This window comes from Grus americana, chromosome 1 (assembly GCF_028858705.1).
Source record: "Grus americana isolate bGruAme1 chromosome 1, bGruAme1.mat, whole genome shotgun sequence".
Classification (NCBI taxonomy): domain Eukaryota; kingdom Metazoa; phylum Chordata; class Aves; order Gruiformes; family Gruidae; genus Grus; species Grus americana.
This window is the reverse complement of record NC_072852.1, coordinates 116,156,472-116,176,142: the sequence shown is the minus strand read 5'-3', so window position 1 is coordinate 116,176,142 and position 19,671 is coordinate 116,156,472. Positions and strand designations below refer to the sequence as shown.

The window sequence follows — 19,671 nt, the reverse complement described above, 5'->3', positions numbered from 1 at the left end:
TGTAAATTGCCAGCACTAACAGATGCGTGCTGCCGCAGCCGAGCAGCTGATCCTGCCAGGAGCCGATGGTGGGTTATGTTTGGTTGGTTACCATGTCCTGGGAAGCTGTAGCGCACCTCTACCCAAATATAGCGCTCTAATTAGTTTAGCAGAAAGTTTCCAGTTATTAGTTAAACATGTTTTTACTAATTTTGCTTTCCTTCCTCCTGTACTTAAGCAAAACTAAAATAGAAAAGGTGTTACATGGTCACAGGACAGCCTGCAGCGTGTGAGAGCTGGTCAGTAAATTCCTGTTTGATTTTGGTAGGCGTAGGGTTATTTTTGCTGTGGGCCATACACACAGAGATCTCCTTGTCAAGGATTTAGGAAAAAAAAAAAAACCCTCGAGGAATTTTCCCTTTAACAATGTCTTGTTGCACAGAAGCGGGATTTCTTGCCCTCTGGCATCCCCAAGTCAGAGACCTCCGAGTAGCAGAGGTCAGGATTTGGGGAGGGAAGGGGGAGTATTGGTTCAGGCTGTACTCCGCTGATGTGACTGGCTGAGCGCAATCTGTACAAAGCGGTGCTGTTCCCATCTGCCCTGCGTCTGCTGGATGTGGCTGGCTGGTGCGTTTTGATTAAAACGTTGCAGGGAGGGGAAAATAAGGAAGAAACTAAGCACATTACCTATCTTAGATTTTTTGGAGACACTTAAGGGAGTACACTTGGATGAATAAGGGCAAAGGCGAATTGCAAAAAGCGCTTACTAAACTTGTCTGGGGATTTCAGCCCTGTAGTTTGTAGCGTGAAAGCTGGGCTTTTCTTTAAGAAATGGCAATAAAAGCCGACAAGCCTGAAGACCCAGATTAATTTAGAAGCTCTGCAGTTGGGGGAGGAGGGGTGGAAACAGAAGTGCAGCAACTCAGACTGACCTTTCCATCAACTCCACTGCCCTTCCAAAAACGTGTGCGGCGTCTGAGCTGTGGTTGAACCGTGAGGTCCCCCGGGTGGCATGGGGCAGGCTGTACCTCAGACACTGGGGTACCACCTTGCTCCCCAAATGGTACTGGACCTCCAGGTGCAGGGCTCTGTGGCTGGCGTGGGCTGAGGTTGTCCATCAGTCTGGTCGATCGGCGTGGTACGGCGCTGCTGAAGTAGTGGTACCAGAATCCCTCCTGAAAGCGGCGAGCAAGGCGCAGAGGCCATTTTGCAATATGTAGCAGCTCTTTTTGTGCAACTTGGAGAAGTTGGCTCACAGTTATACACACTGTCTGACGCAGATCTGTGGCTATTATAAAGATTTTAATTATCCTGATGACCCAAAGTAACAAAAGAAACAGGCCTGTTCACGTTGAGCCGTGATGGTGAACGTGGTTACTTTACTTCCCTCTTTCCTTCTCCTCCCTCCTCTCCAACATAAAGCTACAAAGTGAAAGATGATACCAGTATTCCTCTTTCCCAGGCTGCTATATACAATTGTTTCTATGATCTTTGTTTATATAGATCTAAGGCAGATGAAAGTGCCTTTTAAAATCAGAATACTTGTCAGGAGACTGGGTGAGCCTGTGTATGTATCTCACCAAAAATATTTCAGACCTCCTGGTACCTTCCATCCTCCCCTAATCTCCCATTTGTGCAGCTGTGCATTTTGTGCTCCCTGCTGCTCTTAGGAAAATTTTAACCATTTATGCAGTCTAGTAAAGCTCCAGGCAGATTCCCTCCCAGTATTTATTAACCCATATTCCCTTCAGCGGGAAGCAGAGAAGAGAAGCCAGCTTACCTGTCTGCAAGGCCCTTTGGAGGGAGATGAGGACCTTAATGCAGGTAAATGCTCACACCCACAGCAAAGGTGAGCCCTTTCCATAAATAAGCTGCCAGCCTGCCTGCAAGGACAACAACCGAAGGAGCAGCAGAGGCTTGGGGAGGTGTAGTCGGGCTGCCCAGAAGGAAGCGATGCTGCAGGAAAGAAAAGCTGGGTCTCCTCATTCCCTGTCTGATCTTTGTCAATAGGATGGGAGTCCTGACTGCGATGGGTTTCACTTGGATTAGAGAGTATCTTCCCCTTTAGTCTTCTCTGTACTAGTTCCTTGAGGTGGGTCATCATATGACCAAACTCTCTCCTGAAGTTGTTTATAAGAAGCTATATGTTGTGATACATGTATATGTTCATATACAAATACCACATGTGCATATGTATTATAATTTATATTATGTATAATGGCATCTTATCAGCCCAGGAAGATATTAGATTACTTTGTGCAAATGTTTTTACCAGTGTAGAATGGGAATATTTACTGACAAATTTGTTAAAGTCTTTTTCCTGCTCTTCAGCTGATGATGTAAAAAAGTAAAAAAGCTTGCTTTAGGAGCATGTCAGGGAAATCCTGTTTTGAAAAGCTGTTTGGTTTCTTAGGAGCATGTGCACATGTGTTTTTCTCTTTATGATCTTAGGCTTCAATGGTATTTAAGCCCCATTTTTCAAAATTGAGTTATTTAGAAGCATTAGCCTCTTTAACAGCACCTAAAGTGAACAAGACTGTTTCTTAAATTGCTGCATGTGTGTACCCACGTGCGCAGTATGATGCTGAGGAGCATCTCTGGATCACTGCAGAAACTTGGGAGTGCCCTACTCTTATGCTTTGTCTCTAAGGGGTGCAGGCGATTCGGCTGGAGCTCGCACAGCAGAACGCACTGTGGAGATGGAGAATTGCCAGGGTTTTGTGACTGGCCAGGGAAATCCTGCTTATAAAACAGGCCCATTTGAAGAGCTCTTTGGGAGGCAGCTGGAAGAGCACAAAACCCTGTGTTTGGTGCTGTGGTTGATGAGAATTTCGAGGCAGCTGCAGTTTGAGCTCTGAATAGTTCAGCTAGGTCCTTATCTTTACTCGCCCAAATGCTCCGTCGAGTAAGAGTTGATTTGTTTCCTGAGCAGAGGAGCAAAAGGAGGGCTGCTGCTGCTTCAGCGCTCAGTGGTATTGAAGCTCTGCGTGTTCAGTAGAAATGGGGAGGGCTTGCTGCCTGGTTTGGTGTGCTGGCCTGTCCCTTGGAGCCCCAAATCCACACCTTCTGCCGGGGACGTGCCACCCTATAGGCAAGGATGCCCCTTGCAGGGGTGCCTGTATCACACACGTATACTTGAGGAATTCTTCTTGCATAAAGGTAGGGAAGTGCCTCTACGCAGAGGGTGCGCTGTGTTGGCACAGAACAAGAAGTTGGTGTCTCATACGTTGCCTGGTTTGTGGTTTTTCCAGTGAAGAGAGTTTCAGCGCCTGCTGACCCGAGAGGCCTGTGAAACGTGCCCAGGACTGCGGCAGAGGTGTCTGTCCCGATGGATGTCCGTCGGTCGCTGGTGGCAGAGGTTTTGCCTTCAGTCTCTGTGGTCAGTCAGCTCTTAGCATCACTCCTACAGATTACAGCTGTAATCTTTAAGTCTGGTGGTTCTGTGAATTTCACTTAGTTTGTGGTCTCTGCAGTGTTTAAATCTGTTATTGATTTGAACCTTTAGGTTTCAGAAGCCAAAATGGAGGAAAAGAGCACAGTAATTCAGTTTTAATGCTAGGCTGTGTTGGGAGTACTCTCTGTACCAGTGAGGTACGCTCAAGTTTGACTAAGTCTTGGTAGGCACTTTTCATTTGGCTGTGAGGCCTAAATGAGATTATTATATTAGCCTCTCCTCAACAGTTTAAAGCCTAATTAAATATTCTCTGTTCTCAGTTGTAAGGGAGATGCTATTTTAATTACAGAAGCTTTCTCTGACATGGAAAGCGCTTGGCTACCAAGAAGAGCATGGCGGCTTCCTAAACTTCATCTGCATGCTTTCTTATAATCTCAGTTGAGTTCAGCGCAAAGCTGACCAGAAGATACAGCAATAAGGTATAAATTACACAACCTTTTCCAGTTTGTGTCATCCAAAGCTGATGTTTTTGAACATTAGCATGCAAGTTTCCGTTCTTCACTGTTTGTGGAGAATATGGAAAATAGTTTATAACCCCCCTCCTCCTTTTGTCCTTTCTTTACCATCTTTGCCCTGCTAACTTTCCAAAGACATTTCTTGAGCTGAAAGCTTGGGATTTGGATAGAAAAACTGTCATGATCTTTTATGAAATAGGTAAGACTATCCAGATGTGTAACAGGTTGATGTGAGCCGAGGCTCCGGTAATTTTGAAAATGAGAATATATCCATGAATACAGCTCCTAGAAAACTGATCCATCAGATATGTGTGGGTTTTTGAGCATCTGGAATGATTTCCTAATTTTGCAGGAGACTTAAGTGTGCAATTGAGGACTAACTGCTTCATTTCTGTCTGCCTCATGTACTCCCTTGTGTAAAAGACAAGTAATATTGATACAAGAGAGCTGTGTGAACGAATGCTTATGATTCAGTAGAGGTATGCCCTGCATAAGGTACTGTTTAGATATAGTTAATCCTGCCTTGGGGGCAGCAGGATGCCTTGTACAACCTTTTGAAATTTCTTTCAAGCCTGTGATCTAGGCTTCTTTGGCTCAAAACAACCAGGCGTGTTTCACGTAGGAGTTCAGCTGAGTCTTGATGGAAGCCCTAACCATGTTTCTGTATAGCATGGCATTTCGTTTGGTTTCTCACGTTACCCCGGTTAGTCATCTCTCATCTTAATTTTTCCTCCTCTCCTGACTGGCAAACCAGATTCTGCTTGGTGGATTGTGCGTATCGTTACAAGAATTTGCCCTAGCAACCAGATAGATTTCCAAAAATAGCTTCACCCATCATTGCAGAGCATCTCTGAACCTCAGGATGTTGTCGTACTGCAGCCTCTCTGAGTGGTTAAAGGCTGGCGTTTTGTTTCTAATGGTCAGACAAAAATAAACTGTGCCGTGAGTGGACTTGACTTTGTGTGCAGAGTAATGCTATTTGAGACATGAGAGAAATCCCTGCAATGTTTACGTGCTGAAGAAAAATGCCTTTGAAGCCAAAGTATTTCTTCTGTGTATCCATGTGTATGATTTTGTTTACAGCTTGTTATCTGAACAGTCATCTCCTCAGTGAGCACCTGATCTTGAAAGACGTGTGGTGCCTGGCTTGGCCGTGCCATGTTTGAAGTTATTTACTTAAGTGGCTACTCTTGGACCTTTTCCCCTGGTACTCAGAGCAGCTTGGCAGCATGCTTCCCAGCTGAGGAGTGGGATGGCCAATGAACGAGTTCTTTCCCTTCTGGGAACACGGGTATACAAGTCTCTGCTACTATTTGTTTTTTGTGTTAGTCAACACAGGAAATATTTTAAGTTACTTTTGGAGGATGGCCGTTTTCTTTATCTCTCCAACTTAAGAAAATTCCAGTATTTGGGATATCATTGCATTTCCATGCTCCACTGCAGGACCATTAGAATTTATAGAGATGTGTTCAGCTGCTGATCATCATCTGCCGCAGCAATGCTTTTTGCAATGATTATCTTTTCATTGCTCTTGGAGGGCATTCTGCAGTCTGGCTTGATGTTATATTCCCCTTTCCTGATTATCAGCTTCAGTTCTCTTCCAAGGTCTTTCTTCTAGCCATCTCCTTTTTTGTTATATTTAAAACTATCCCTTACAGTTCATATTTTTAAAGCCTTTCTCTAGCTGTTTTTCCCCTTAATGCAAACTCAAAATGAGGAATTGTAAAGAACTTGACATCCCCTCTGCATTTTATGCATAATTTTTAATTGCAGTTGCATAGAAAATGTAAATGCTCTCCTATAAAGTTAAAGAATTCAGAAATATTCTCATTATGCTTGGGTTTAAAACTGGATTTGAATCGGAGGAGGAGTAAAGAAGCCATTCTGGATTTGACTGATGAGCATTGCCTTGGCAGTGATCAGGGGGCTTGGCATGGAAGTGGGAGCCCGAGTTCAGGTTCCTGCTCTTCTTCCCAAGAAATGTCCGATCCTCCCAGGGGAATGGCCATAGGGTGGATGGGTCCTCTGGGATTTCTCTTCTCCTTTGAAAAGAAACTTTCAACCCTCAACTGAAAGGATTTTCATATAAAAAATATTTTTGTAGCTCTTGTTTTCCGGTATTGTTTTTGACAGTCACCACCTTCTGATGCTGGCTGGCTTGCCTGGAGGGGTGCAGCACCTTGAGCCTGCAGATGCAGCTCAGTCTGTGAGCAAAAAAGCCGAATCGATGAGAGTTTCATGGTAAGAACCCATTGCAATGTGCATTTCAGAGAGAGAGGGAAAAGCAATCATGGAATATATTGTGCTGAAACACCAGGCGTGAGGCTCTTAGTGCAGTCACAGCATGTATTTACTCTACAAATTTCCCCCTGCACTGTCTCTGGGGAGCAGCCATGGTCTGGAGGGATGGTTTCTCTTGCCTGGACTTGCTTGTGTGCTTTTGATCGTACCCATACATTTTTTTTATGGTAGACTTTGCTGAAAAGTCAGCTGGTTCTCTGAACACTTTGCTGAGAGGCCTCTCTGGCTTTATCTGATATGAATTGTGAACTTGAATTTCATGGTGCAAAGGGATGTCGGTGAGAAATGACATTACGGGCTTGGACCAAAGCCAAATGATGTCCATGGAAAATTCTCAAAGTTGTGTTGGTGGGCTCTCTGTTGTGTCCAAAAGGGGTTAATTTGTTTCACCTTTACCACTGTGAATAGCTTTTAGATGATACAAAGAATGATAAGTTTATGTTCATTTTTTTCTTCAGTATGATAGGTCTGGGCCAGAAGAGCATCTGCTGTTAGGAACCAAGGAAGGGAGAGAAATGTGTAGTACCTGAGGGCTTTGCTTCTGATTTGATCAAGCTGTACCATGCAAGCTTTTCTTACTCCTCTCTGCTAAACTAAAATGTTCCTTTAATACCATATGCTTATTTATTGATCTATATTCCTTCATAATACAGCTGTGACCTATTTAAAAAAAAACAACCCCAAACCCCAGAAGTGAATTAAAACAGTGGCAGGTAATTCAGTTTGAATGTGTGATGACATGCAAGATGTAGGTTCTCGGGGGCCAAATGTTACGTAGATTGTTAGTATAGAAGATGGAGGACTGCTTAGATCAAAGTGGGTTGCCAGACATTGATTTACTTGTATGCGTGTGGGAGAGGAGAGACAATCAGATGTAATATTTACATTGAATTACACAGAGAGGGTTTTTTCATTATTTGCATTCTCTAGAGTATTCGATATTCTCTAACATATTCTTGCCATATGTGTTTAGTTTCCAGAAGTTTATATACATTATCTTCTTTTTGTTCCAAACAATATAACATTTATTATTAGTTTCATGAGTTGTTGTTTGAAGGGGGAAAAATCTGTACAAAGCAGCCTGTGACTTTGAGTTCTGCTCTGGCACCATACCGTACACAATATATACCATCTGCATCAAAGAGGATGACAATATCAATATGTGTATCAACCAAGTCACTGTGTAATTGTCTTAAAGTCATTCACGGTCATGAAAATCTTTTTGAGGAGTGTTGCTGATGCTTCGCTGTTGGTTGGTAAGATGGCTTTTAACCCTTTACCCCTCTCCACACCGTAGCGAGAAAATAAGGCTCATGTTTTCACAGTGGTGATGTGCATGTCGCTGCTCTGCAAGGTGTTACAGTGACACGCAGCGCTGGTGCTGCTTTGGGGACCCATCCCTCCCTGCCCCTCCAGGAAAGCCCCTGTGCTCTGCTACCTGACAGCCAGCACCGGAGATGGGATTCAGCCCTGGGAAGAATCTGTAGAGTCAGGGCTGCGTTGTCCCCGAGCCCTGTGGCTCCATGGTGCCCTGCGGAGCTGCACCATCCCCTCCTTTAGCACCGTGCGGATGGGTCCTAGGTGAGGAAGGGCAGAGAGAGCAGCAGTGCCCAGGCCACTCGTCTGTAGAGACAGGGGCAAGGAAAAGGGAGTGTGTGCACACGTATGTGAAGCAGCCTGAGAGATGGTGGATAAAGCTGGGATGTGGGGAGATGGAGGCGGTGTCTTCTGCACTGGAGAGTTTCTAGGGTCTCTTCCCAGCATCCTTCCCCAAGATGGGGAGAGAGTGCCAAAACTGAAATGACAGGGAAATGTTCTGGGACATTGCAGAAGGAAGCTTCTTGATGAGAAATTACTCTGCTTACGGGTTGCGTGCTTGCAGCCTTACGAACGATGGACAGAAAGACTGTGTTGGACATAATTATAAATAAATAGAGGAACCACTGCAGTGCTGTAACATTGTTTTCCATGCTCACCTTTTTTTTTCCTTTTAATTACTTACGCTTGATTGTTGCAATTGATTGCAATTGTGAGAGCTAATTTTAGTGCATAAATTTTATACTGGAAGCCTGCCAAGTGTTTCTGTAACGGAGGATAACAACTGTACAGAATTTGGTACAGGGTATGCTTGTCTTCCTTTCTCTACCAAATTTTGGCGGCCATTTCATGGGCAGATATATTTGTATATAGCCAGTTTCCTCAAATAAGAAAATTCAACCAAGCCTCCTGTGAAAACAGAAGAACAATTTAGAGAACTGTGATGAGTTTTAAGAACAAACTGACTTTAATGCTGATGATAAAGTGATCATTGCCTTAGTTTTAGGACAAATAGCAAAACCAATTGAGTTCACTTTTAAACTTTACATGATGGAACAGAGGGTAAATAGTGTTGTTCCAACCTTACAAAAAAAATCCAGTATGTTTAGATGATGAAGTTAAAGACCAGCATATGGGTATATAGATCTGGGCCCTTAGAAAATGTCACGGCAGTTTTCCTAGCAGCCTGGTCCAATTTCCATGAAGTTCAATGTCAGGATTTGCAGGGAGAGGAGATTTAGCTGCCACAGGATAAAAATCAAAGATTTATTTCTGAGTGAACTGTTAATTCAAGAATAAATTTTCTTTACACATCCACATTTTCATATATCCTGGATTCAAGACAGAGTAAATTTAAGCTGTTTTGCAGGACTTTCCTCTTTGTCCAGGTGCATTTGTCCAAAGAAGAGGAGGACCTTTGAAGGGGTGAAGAGGAGGACCTTTGAAGGGGTAAAGAGGATGTGAAGAGCGCAGGTGGATTTGTGGTGTTTAAGGCTTTTTGGGACAATTTTTATATGGATTGGAAATTGATACTAAAAAAAAAAAGCTCATCTAACATTATTTTTGGTACTCAAATTATTAGGTGAGCTCACTTGTAAGATAAGGTACCGAAATTAATTGGAATTCTTGTCATCTTTCTCCCACAGGTTTTTGGTGTCTCCTCTCATTGTTTTTTATACTGGCATTCCAGTTGTGATTTGTCTTACATGCTTGTTTAAAAACAAGTTACATTTTCAAGCTCCCATTATACAAACATTTGTCTTGGTCTTCCTTCCAGACTTATTCACAGATGTAAGTTTTGGCACAGTCAGGGCCAAGAATGATGATAGGTGGAGGATCCATCTTCTTGAAACATCAGCTTGCTCTTTTGTGTTGGTTTTGGGCATTTTTAGTTCAGCGTGGTGCCATATGGGTTTTACTTAAGGACATAGTTTGTCCCGCAAAAGCATCTTTAGAAAGGATAAAACAGTTTAAATATGTTCAAGAGAATTAATTAAAATCCCTTTCAATTGAAAGGGAAAGAGCTTTTTTTTTTTTTTTCCAAAATAAAGCTCCAGCCTTGCGAAACATTTTGCATCAATTACAAAAGGAACTTCAGTACATTTTTCTAAAACGAGGAATGAGCCAACTGCATCTGCTAGGTGTGGGAGTGACATTTCAAAATCCCACTGACAGTCGCATTATCAAACTAAACATCATCTCTCTTACTGGTGCTAACTGAAGAAGTCCTCACTTCCTAGGGGCAAAATTGTCCCTTCGGAAAATGCTGATGGAAGGCACAGACATCTTCGGGCCTGAAACAGCATAGAGCCTGCAATTCTGTACCATAGTAAAATTTGCTTCCTCTAGGAAAGCGAACTTCAGGGCTCCTTGTCCTTACCTACATCTCAGCCGGTGCCAGGAGGGGTTCCTGAATTTCGTTTGCCAGGTCTGTTTGGTCAAGACACCTCTGTCGTCCTGGTGCCGAAGAGGCAGCCGTGGCGCTTGGTACTGCCGTGATGCTGGTGGCCCCGGTAGCCACAGTTGGACTTCCCGCTCCTGCTGCCTGCGGCTGCATGCTGCAACGGGACCGAGGGGCTCAGCCTCCAGCCCACGTGCCAGTCTCCGGTTTGCGCACCGCTACTCATGGCCGGCTCCGGTCTCTTCAGCAGACTGTCAAAATGGCTGTCAAAACCGCCTCGTTTAAATAGCATGTTTACATAAGTCAGCCCTCCTTACCCTGTCAAAGAGGACTGAAGAAAGGGAAAAAGTATGAAATGTGTTTTGAGTAGTGAGGACTTTCACTGTTGGTTTGTATTTACAAGTTTTTTCAGGTGATACAATAATAATATGTCAGACTATAGTGATGCTCCTCTGTCTTAGAGCAGTCGCAATTATCTGCTTACTTCCATCACGATTTTCATCGACAGATTATCAGGTGCATTGCAGAAGACATTTGATGTCATATCTGCGTTAATGGGAATGAATCGTGATTTTGCTGAGACAGTTCACTTCTCAGAAAGGTCACGTTGTGGTGCTACAGCAGAGCTGGGAAGACCTCTGCTGTATGCTGTCAAGTGAGCAGTGCTGTTTCCAGTTCTAGTCTATTATTTTGCTAGCAAAAAGATGACAGAATCGTAGGATTGTGTAGTTTAGAAGAGCCCTCTGGTCCCACCTCCCCCTCAGAAAGCATTTACAAGCGTTCTTATATGTGTGTGTGTGTGTATAAACAGTAATCTGGTGCAGGAACATTATGCGTATTGCCACCTTGTTTGATCCTGTTGCACATGTTCTGAGAGGATTTCTTTGCCACATTGGCCGGGAAGGGATGTGTTGAGCCTTGTGCAAACTCAGATCTCACAGCCCTATCATAGAGAAAGCAAGAACATTAACTGGAAGAAGGTGTCTTTGGAGAAACTGATGCAAAGAGTGAGTTTGAAGGAAGAGAAAGGCTGGGTTTGGCACAGAGAAAGTAATATTGGTAATGTAGCAAATAGTGCAATAGAAGGCCAGAGCCATGGACAGGACCAGGAGACAAAAAGAGCCGTAATGGAAGAGAAGCAGTAACATCTGAGAGGCTGATTTGAAGGCAAAGCTGGAAGCGCAAGCAGAGAGGAGGTTGTCCTCTTTGATCTATTCGATGGTAGATTCACAGAAACTTGAGGCCAGAACAATGGTGGTGGTCATCTTTACCTGGTGATGATCGTCTGCACCTGCAGCTCTTTGGGAATCCTCGGGAATCTCCTTTGAGACAGGATCTTCCAGAGGTACCTGTGAAAGGAAGTTCATGTTGCTGTGAGCACAGATGAGCTTGTTCAGCCAGGAGGCATTTCTGCAAGGGCTGCTCTTGCTCTGGAGAATCGCTTGCAGAACAAAAACCAAAGGTGAAGACCCCGATCCTGTCTGGTCTTCTGCATGACAGCAATCACAGTGTGTCACGTACTTTCTCCCCGAGGCCTGTGATGCTTTGGTTCAAGTTGCAGTGTATCTCTTCAGATGTTCGGATTCTTTCGCCATGGCCTTGTTTGATGACAGTCTGCTGTGCCCCTGGGTGAGCCCCTCCGGCACCGCGTTACTTCTGTGCTGGAAACTCATGCTCGGTTTGGTGTGCATGCCAGAACTGGCCAGAGGAGCTGCCGTTTTGATGTGGTAACAGGGCAGGAATCCAGCAAAAGGATTTATGTCTGCTGCCGTCGTGGTCTTGTTGCCCAACGCCAGCGCTGCGGCACTGCCCAGAGGCCCCCTCAGAGTCGGGGCCGTGCAGGCACGTGGCCGCTGGAGGAATGACATCGGGAAGGGTGATGGCTGGTGGGAGCCATGAGGAAGGCAGGCAGCGTGAGGCGAACCGTGCAATAGGTGAGGCAGATGGCGAAGAGCTGGCACCTTGGGGAGGTGTAGAGGAGGGCACGAGGGAAGTGGACATAGCGGTGGCACGTGGCCAGCCACCAGGTGAGGGGAGAAGGACTGTATCTGGAATCGCTGGTGTCTGCATTCAGGTATAAGCTGTGTTTTAAATAAAATTGCTCGGTATACACACAATGGCTTTTTTTTTTTCCCCTCTGCAAACTTTTATATGTTTCCTAAACTTTACAGTGTTTGAATACCACAGTGCAGTTAATAGCCGCGGGTGACCGGGGGGAGCAGGAGTGGGGAGAGGGCACGGGGATCAGCGCTGCTTGGAGGAGAAGACAAAGGCTGGGTTTGTAGGCTGGTGGGAATATGCCAGATAAGAGAGAGAGCGAGGGAGCGGAAGAGGATGAGAAACGATGTCGGAAGCGGTGGGTCAGGGGTGAGGGACTGTGAAAGGCACACCTCGGGGTCCGGCTATGGGGGCATAGCAAAACAGCATGGTTAAAGGAGTTCATGATGCTGCAAGGGTTGAGAGAAGATGCAGCTCGGTAGAACAGGCTGATATTATTCCTAGACTCCTTGTAGCCTTTTTTTTTTTTTTGTCTTTTTTGTTTTAATTTTTGGTAAGTAATTTTTTGTTAGTGAAACTCTGGCTTGACTAATGGAAATAGCTCCTTGTGGGGTGGGATGCTGTGCTCACAGGACAAAGTCGGATGTTCCCCACTGATGCTGAAGCCAAATCAGCAATGCTTTAGAGGCTGGTTGGGAAAAACACGGAAGAAACTGTTCTGAGCAGCGTTGGTGGTGTTGAGGGAGCATGGCTGGGGCCCACTGCAGCCTGCTCCCTGTTTTTTTTGGCTTACTTTTCAGAAAAAAAAAAAAATTATTTTCTTGAGCATTTTTTTTTTTAATGCTCCAGGACTGAGTTGCTGTTGAAGGGGATGGCATTATCCCACCTCTTCCTTTGCTGGGCCCCATGTTCCTTCTGCCTTGCTCGTGTCAGTACCAGCACTCTGAGGCCATGTGGCTGCAAAACAACCTGGTTTCATCAGATGCGTTTTTGGGCAGCTTGATTTGACTGACAGGTGAGTGCAGCCATGCTCGGGTGGTACGAAGGAGCCAGTGGGGATGTGCAGCCCTGGGTTGTGCTGTCCCTTTCGTGGTCTTGGTTTGAACTAATAGTGAAAGTGTACTCCGAGTGACATCTCTTGCCCTTTGGTTTTAGTATTGCTGTCAATATTTAGTTGGTGGGGTGATCAGTGCAGGCAAAACCATCTTGCAGATCCCATTTGTCTTAATCCTTCCTTTCCTCTCAGCGTACGTCCCAGTTAGTGCTCCTCGAGTGGAGCTGCTGCTGCGAGATGAGTCAAAAGCACCTGTAAGTGCCACTGTTCACATCAACACTTGTCCATAAAGGGCAAGTTTCTCGAGAGTGCTGCCTGCTCTTTGGGCTCTCCCTGGGCTGCAGCGTCAGACCTGCTGAGCTGCGTATTTAGAAAGCTGGGCTGATGTTCTCACGCAGATAGAGCTGTCTCGTTGGCAAATGCTGCATAGCCCGGGTTTAGACTTGCTAACAGTGACTAAACTATGAGTTGTCAAGAATGTGTTGGAGGCATGATATGAGGAAAAAACGGGATGAGGCAAGAGACAGGTCTTGGGCAAGAGCACAGAAGGGGGTACCGCAGTGAAAGAGAGAGGATATCCCTGGCAGGTGAATGGCAAAACAGCATTAAAACAGGGTTTTGGTATTAAATATAGGAGATGATGATTCGAGAAATTTATACCTGTATCATGGAGGATAGGCCTGTAGGAACAGTGCACTTGGAATAAATGAAACCGAAGTGTTTTTAGCTCTAAATTTTTTTTATGCAAGAGGTGGGTGTGTTGCTGAGACATGGAGACAGCTGGATGGTGGCTCAGTTTGCTGACAGCAGCAGCGAGTTGGCATGAACAGTGTTGGGCATGGGAAGGGCCATGGGCAGCTGACAGTGCCTGTGAGGTAAGAACGTACATGCAATTTGGGGGGATCAGAGGCAGGAGAGAGCACGATGGGATGATTTCCCCCTGCCAGCAGCGTGGTATGCTGGTGTGGTTTTACCCTACCACCCCAGCCCCAAGTTTTAGGGCAAGTCACTGAAATACAGAAGATGGGTTTTTCCATCCATGCATGTGTCCATGTTTCTTGTTTTCCCCTCATTTTGTCGTTTTGCCATCTCTGCCCTTGGGAGCTCCCCTTCTGACTGCTCTGCTGTAGATGGGCTCTTTGCCCTTTAGCTTGTTAGACTCGTACTGCCATCACTTCTGAAGTGACCCCGGTCCTTACGAGCGTGCCACGGGTTCCCTCTGCCCTGCGCTCCTCGGGAGGGGATTGAACGGACCCCTTGATTGCACAAGTTGTCCTTTCAATAGCATCGCTTAGAGATGGGGCGCTAGAGACGCAGCACAACCAGCTCTTTCCGCTGCACTTCAGAGGGGTGGCTATCAAAGGCTGAGCTGGGGAGCTTGACAGGGTAGTGCAAGCTACGTGATGGTTGCTTTTTCCCCCAGATTTGCAGCAAGATAGGAGAAGCATTTGGACGTGACTTGTCTGTAGCCTGAGATAATTTCTGTGCTGGCAAAAATGGAAAGAGATAAAGCAATGGAGAGCTAAGAGCTAAATCTCTTCTGTACAAGTGCTAGGAGCATATGTAATAGGATTGTTGAATTGGAGTTACATGTTTTCAAGGTTAAGTACTGTACGATGATACTGTACTGTTGCAGCCATTCTTAAATCAGAAAAAAGGACTGAGGATTTACAGTAGTTGTTGGGGATGCTTGAGTTTCACTACGAGCTTCTAGAACAGCAAAAGAAAAGGTCTTTGCAGATAAGACAAAATGTATCCCTAAGAAGGCTGGACCTCCGATTGAGGGGAGTCCTGGGGGAGAAAAGAGGAGCGCTCTGACCTCAATGTAGTCAGGTCTCACAGATCTTTCTTACATGTAATATAAAAGTAAGGAGACTGTTTGTAGATCTTCTAGCCGAACTTTGGTTAATTCACATGGAAAATTTTAAATTTTTTTAAAAACATTTTTTTCTGTGGACCTTTCAAAAGACACATTAAAAACTGTGTGCATCTTAACATTAAATACATTATTAAAATGTTAAATACATATTACTGAAGCCACAGTTTTAAGCAAGCTAAACTTAGAAAATGTCAGAACTGAGGTTGTCTGCCTAATCCTAACTTGTCCCCTTTACATGCGAGGGTTTCGATGCGGTGTTTAATTACAGGACACCTCCTACCTCGCCTGCAGCACGTTTGCTTCCTGGCAGGGCTGGCGGCGGTGGGCACAAAGTGAGGGCTGCCTCCGACCCTGGTTTTGTTGCAAGAGGGACTCGAGGACAGGGAAGAGGAGCAGGCTTTTTGTTGCTGTTGCTCTCTAGTTTGGGAAACCTTGGGGTTTGCTTCTCCAGGGGTCTTGCTGGCCTGGATGGATAAAAGTCTGGTCTGGGCTCAGCCTGGCTTATGGTCCATCTGTCTGTCACTTGTGCTTTTCAGTCCCTAGCCAGGCGAGGGAGCGAAATGCCTCCTGTCAGCAGGAGCTGCATTGGGGCAGATGTCTGTGTTAGGGCAGGGGCTGGCTTTTGTGGGGCGAGAGAAGGATTTTGACAGGCGTGCTCCACGAGGGCCGCCGGTGTTTGACGTGAGTGTTCCCGAGGAGCCAGGCTGCTCTGAGCACGTGGCCATGGAAGCTCTCTGAAGCTGCTGCCGACCTGAGGGCTGGACCGAGGCCAGCGCAGCCTCTCCCTGGGGCTTTCCGTGCCCCTCTGGAGGTGGTGGGAAATGCGTGAAGCGCCCGGCCCTGGGTATCGACGCAGATTTTAATCATAGCGGAGCGACAGTCCTGCCCATCATTAGGATTCACGCCAGTGTATTTTGAGACTTCCAAACTGATATCTTTCGTGCACATGTAGTAATGCAGATAAAATTTCCCAGAAAGGTTGCTGATCTACTGCTGGTCCTGCCTGAACTCTTTATAGACAGTCTCTCTCCTGGCAAGTCCTTCTTGCTCCATGAAGTGTGTGTGGGGACCCTGTTTTTAGCTGAGTTTCTGCCTGTTTACAGAGGAAGCATTTCTTTCTTGAAAACCTGGCGGTGCTGAGAGAAAGCGACAACGAACACAAGGTAAACGAGACTTTTCGGTAAATAGACAAATGACTTTTTGTTCTGGCCCAGTGACTGGTGGGAGCTTCTCTTAGCCGACGTGAATGTGGATCGGGACGCGGGTTGAATATTTGAAGCTGCTGCCTAATGCCCGATGAGGGTCGTGCTCCAGCCTCCGCTCCAGCCTCCGCTCCAGCCTCCGCTCCAGCCTCCGCTCCAGCCTCTGCTCCAGCCTCTGCTGTAGCCTTGCCGCCTTTCACCCTGGGTGGCACGGTGGCAAGCAAGCTGCGATGGGAAGCCTGCCCGCTTTATTTCTAGTTCAGCTAAGGGGATTGCTACTGTTTCTTGCTTTTTGTTGTTGCGGTTGCTAATCCTCCAGGCAGACTGGTTGTTCTCCTGTGCTCTTGGCTTCTATTTTTGTTTACTTTTTGATGAAAATCCCCTATGTTTTTTTTGTTTGGTTTTCCCCTCCCCATCCCTGCCAGTGCTGGTGTGAATAAATGAGAATTTACTGTAGTTTACCTGTAGCATACTGGAGCCTTTCTTTACCTGCTGTATAGTGAAGGGACATGTCTTTACATCTGTGAGCGGGAAACCATGGTGAGTTGCAGGGAGAGGGGAGGACTGACGGTACATCTGACACGTGGTTCCAGGCCCCGAATCTATCGCTGGGGCGACTTGGCATCTCTCTGGGGTGGTTGGTGGAGCTTGTGCGGAGTTTGGTGGATCCTTGTGGGGCAACCCTGGCTTGAGAAAGTTTTCATCCGAGAGCTGCTACACGGGGCGATGCTGTGGGATTCGGGCTGTTTGCTCTCAGCAGCTCCCTCCTCTCCTTTTCAGCTGTGTTGCTCTTTGACCATGGCTGATATATTGTCAACTAGCAAAAGACCGTTCATGTTGAATTATGGATGTATAAAACAGCGGCGGGCTTTTAATTGGGAGGCTATTCAGAAAGCAGGTGCTTCCTCTCAGGGTTTAAGTTACCAAATTCATCAGGGCATTTCAACTTCTTGCATTTTAAATTCCCTGATCCTAAAGAACAAAGTCATTTTCTCAGCTTTGGAGGCTGACATCTGCTTACAGGGATTAAGCGTGTTCCTGTAGCAGCAGGCACAGATTTTCTTTGTGGAAGGGGATATATGAAGAGAGTATTAAACCCCGGTACAAGTTCCTGTACTGGGATGGAAATTGCTTTGCAGGTTTGGAGGGAGGCACGTTGGAGCTTGCTTATTTATTTGGCAGATGTCTGATGACGTTACGTCATCTATAGCATTTAGAGCCTGCGAGGGTTTTGAAAGGGCTCAGCGCATTGTGGTGGGTCGAATAGCAACGGGAAGCTCTCCTCTTCCCTTTTTCTTGTTGTGGGAAAACAATCATTTTAAATAATGAGCCATCAGCAGGCTCTCCCTCCCACAAACCTGTGTTTTGAGGTGATGTGAAGAGGGTTGGTCAGGAAGAAGGGCTGTAGAAAATCTCAGTTGGATGGTGCTCAGGGAGTCGTCAATCAACTCATGTTTCCAATCTCTCAACAGCATGCAATGGTGATATTTGCTGGGGATAAGTGATTTTCTACTACTTCAGTTGAACAGGCATTCTAGAGATTTATTTTTTTAAATGCATTCTGTTTTACTTCCTTAAACCTATGTCAGTGCTTCCCATTTATTGTTTTGTGAGAGCCAGACTAAACCAAATTTGGCCCCCAAGTGTAATTTTGCTGACAGCATGCAATCGGGAGCCAAGCTTTTTATAAAACTCAAGATCAATAGAAATGATACAATCAGCTAAACCCAAGTCCAGTGGAAAGAGTTGCTTTTAAACAAGTAAATGTTCCCTGCAGGACTGGCAGCCCTGGGTGCCTGGAGCTGACTGACTGCAAACCGAGGGGAAACTAAACTGACTTCATTGGGTTTTGTGGCTCTGGCAAAATAAAAACAGCAATAAATAGTGAGAAGCAATTTGGAGTTGAATTATTTCCCCCCCTGCATTAATAGGTTGAGCTGATGTTAGTAATAAAGATCTGGCCAGCTCTTTGGCTGCTGTCGTTTGGCAGAGGTCTGTGCAGGTAATGAGGGTCATGCAGATTACCACCAGCTGTGTGCATCTGGCTTGATGTTTGAAGCTGACCTGTTACTCTTTCTGTTCCGTTCCAGAAGCTGCGCGGGACATCAGATGTTTCCCTACCTTCCTACTTACTTCTGTAACGCCCCGATGTGAGTAATGACCAGAGTGGTTTTGGTAAAGACTTTTACTATTGTATCTGTTTGCAGCTCCTGCTCACCCTCCTTCTGCTCTGCGTACTTGTCTCTTCATTTCTCTGTCCTAGGGCAATGCTCCATAGTCTGCAGAGGAGAATAAGTAGTCCCTTGGAAATAAAAATGTTAAGGCTTTTTGAAATATGCAATGCAATATATAGTGAAATGTTTGTACAAAAAATCATGTCAGCAGCTGCATGTTTTATCAAAGAAAGTATATTCAGAAATGTTTATAGAAACATGACAGCGCTAAATCTGGATAAATGGTCACTAATCTTTGCAAAGATATAAAAAGACAAAAAATTTCCCCTGAGGCACCCTGTAACTTGCAATATATGTATGACCCAGGCTTTTAAAGGCTCCTCTCCTGCCCTCATTCTTCTCCGCACTTCCTCCATGTGGTCACTCCAAATTGCTGCCAGCTGGCCTATTTGTCATGTGTGTTTGTGCTGCTTCTAATTTTTGACCTTCCAAATAGACAGACAAAATCTGTGGCTTATGCAAATCTTTGAATTTGCAGCCAGCCTAGTAGTGGGAAGGAAAAATACAGGGAGTTTAAACCACAGAAGGAAACAGATTCTGTTCTTTAGTGCCTCATTATTGACCATAGACCCTAGCGTGCCTATAAATGAGCTGAAGCCTTGCCTGTTGCGTCTGAGGTTTTCTTACCTCCATTTTACCTTCTACCCTTATTTCAGAGGTCAGGATAGGTTTCTTCTGGTGTGTTTTCAGCTTGACAAATATGATCCGTTTTGTTTGTTGCAGAGTAAGTTTTTTTCAACTGAGTGGTTTTGTGGTGTGGTACCTTCATAGAGACAAAACCAGAAAAACAGAACAAAAAAATTGATTTAAAAAAGTGTCAGCATCATAGAGAAAGAAGAATGAAACTAGAAGACTGGTATAGTTTGATATAGTCATCAAACTGAATGCCCCAATATGTGAATATGTGGCAGAAAAGTCAGTTAACACAAAACGAAATTGGGTGATATTTCCAGTTTCCCTAGCGTGAAAGCACGTGCAGTTTACAATGGATAATGAAATGTTATAATTTTTATGTCTAATACGTTAATTCTGCCAGTGCAGTAATCTCAAGGTTCCAATCCACCACAAGGCTGACATTTATGTTATAAAGAGATGCACAGACAGTTATTGAGGATATAGACTGACAGCGCATCTTAAAAAAGAAAAATGTGCAAGGCTTCCTCTTCATTATGTCTTCCCTTCTCTCCCATTTCATCATGTCAAATATTGACTAATGTCAAAGGGGCTGCTACTCCGAAGGCTGTTGCATCTTTCATGGCAAACCCAAAAGTTAATTCTTTTTTTTTTTTTTTTTTTTGTGTGGGAAGGGGAATATCATATGTGACTTTTCATGCTTGTGTATGGCTTGGGTTTTGTAAGAGCAAGTCTTCGGCATTTGCAGCTTGGAGCATCCTGCC

General features: G+C 45.2%; 1 protein-coding gene across 11 annotated transcripts in view; it reads left to right on the top strand.

Moving 5' to 3' along the window:
* Positions 1 to 19,671, top strand: part of TIAM1 (TIAM Rac1 associated GEF 1) — a 191,008-nt gene that overhangs the window by 39,070 nt on the left and 132,267 nt on the right. For 4 of the 11 annotated variants that reach the window (XM_054839301.1, XM_054839247.1, XM_054839294.1 and 1 more), the window contains one exon: positions 18,131 to 18,190. The exons of 5 other annotated variants lie outside the window; for them this stretch is intronic. The gene's annotated coding sequence lies outside the window, so the exon portion shown is untranslated. Of the gene's footprint in view, positions 1 to 15,941; positions 16,002 to 18,130; positions 18,191 to 19,671 lie in introns of all 11 variants that reach the window. 2 more of the 11 variants (XM_054839310.1, XM_054839237.1) reach the window with 1 other exon arrangement.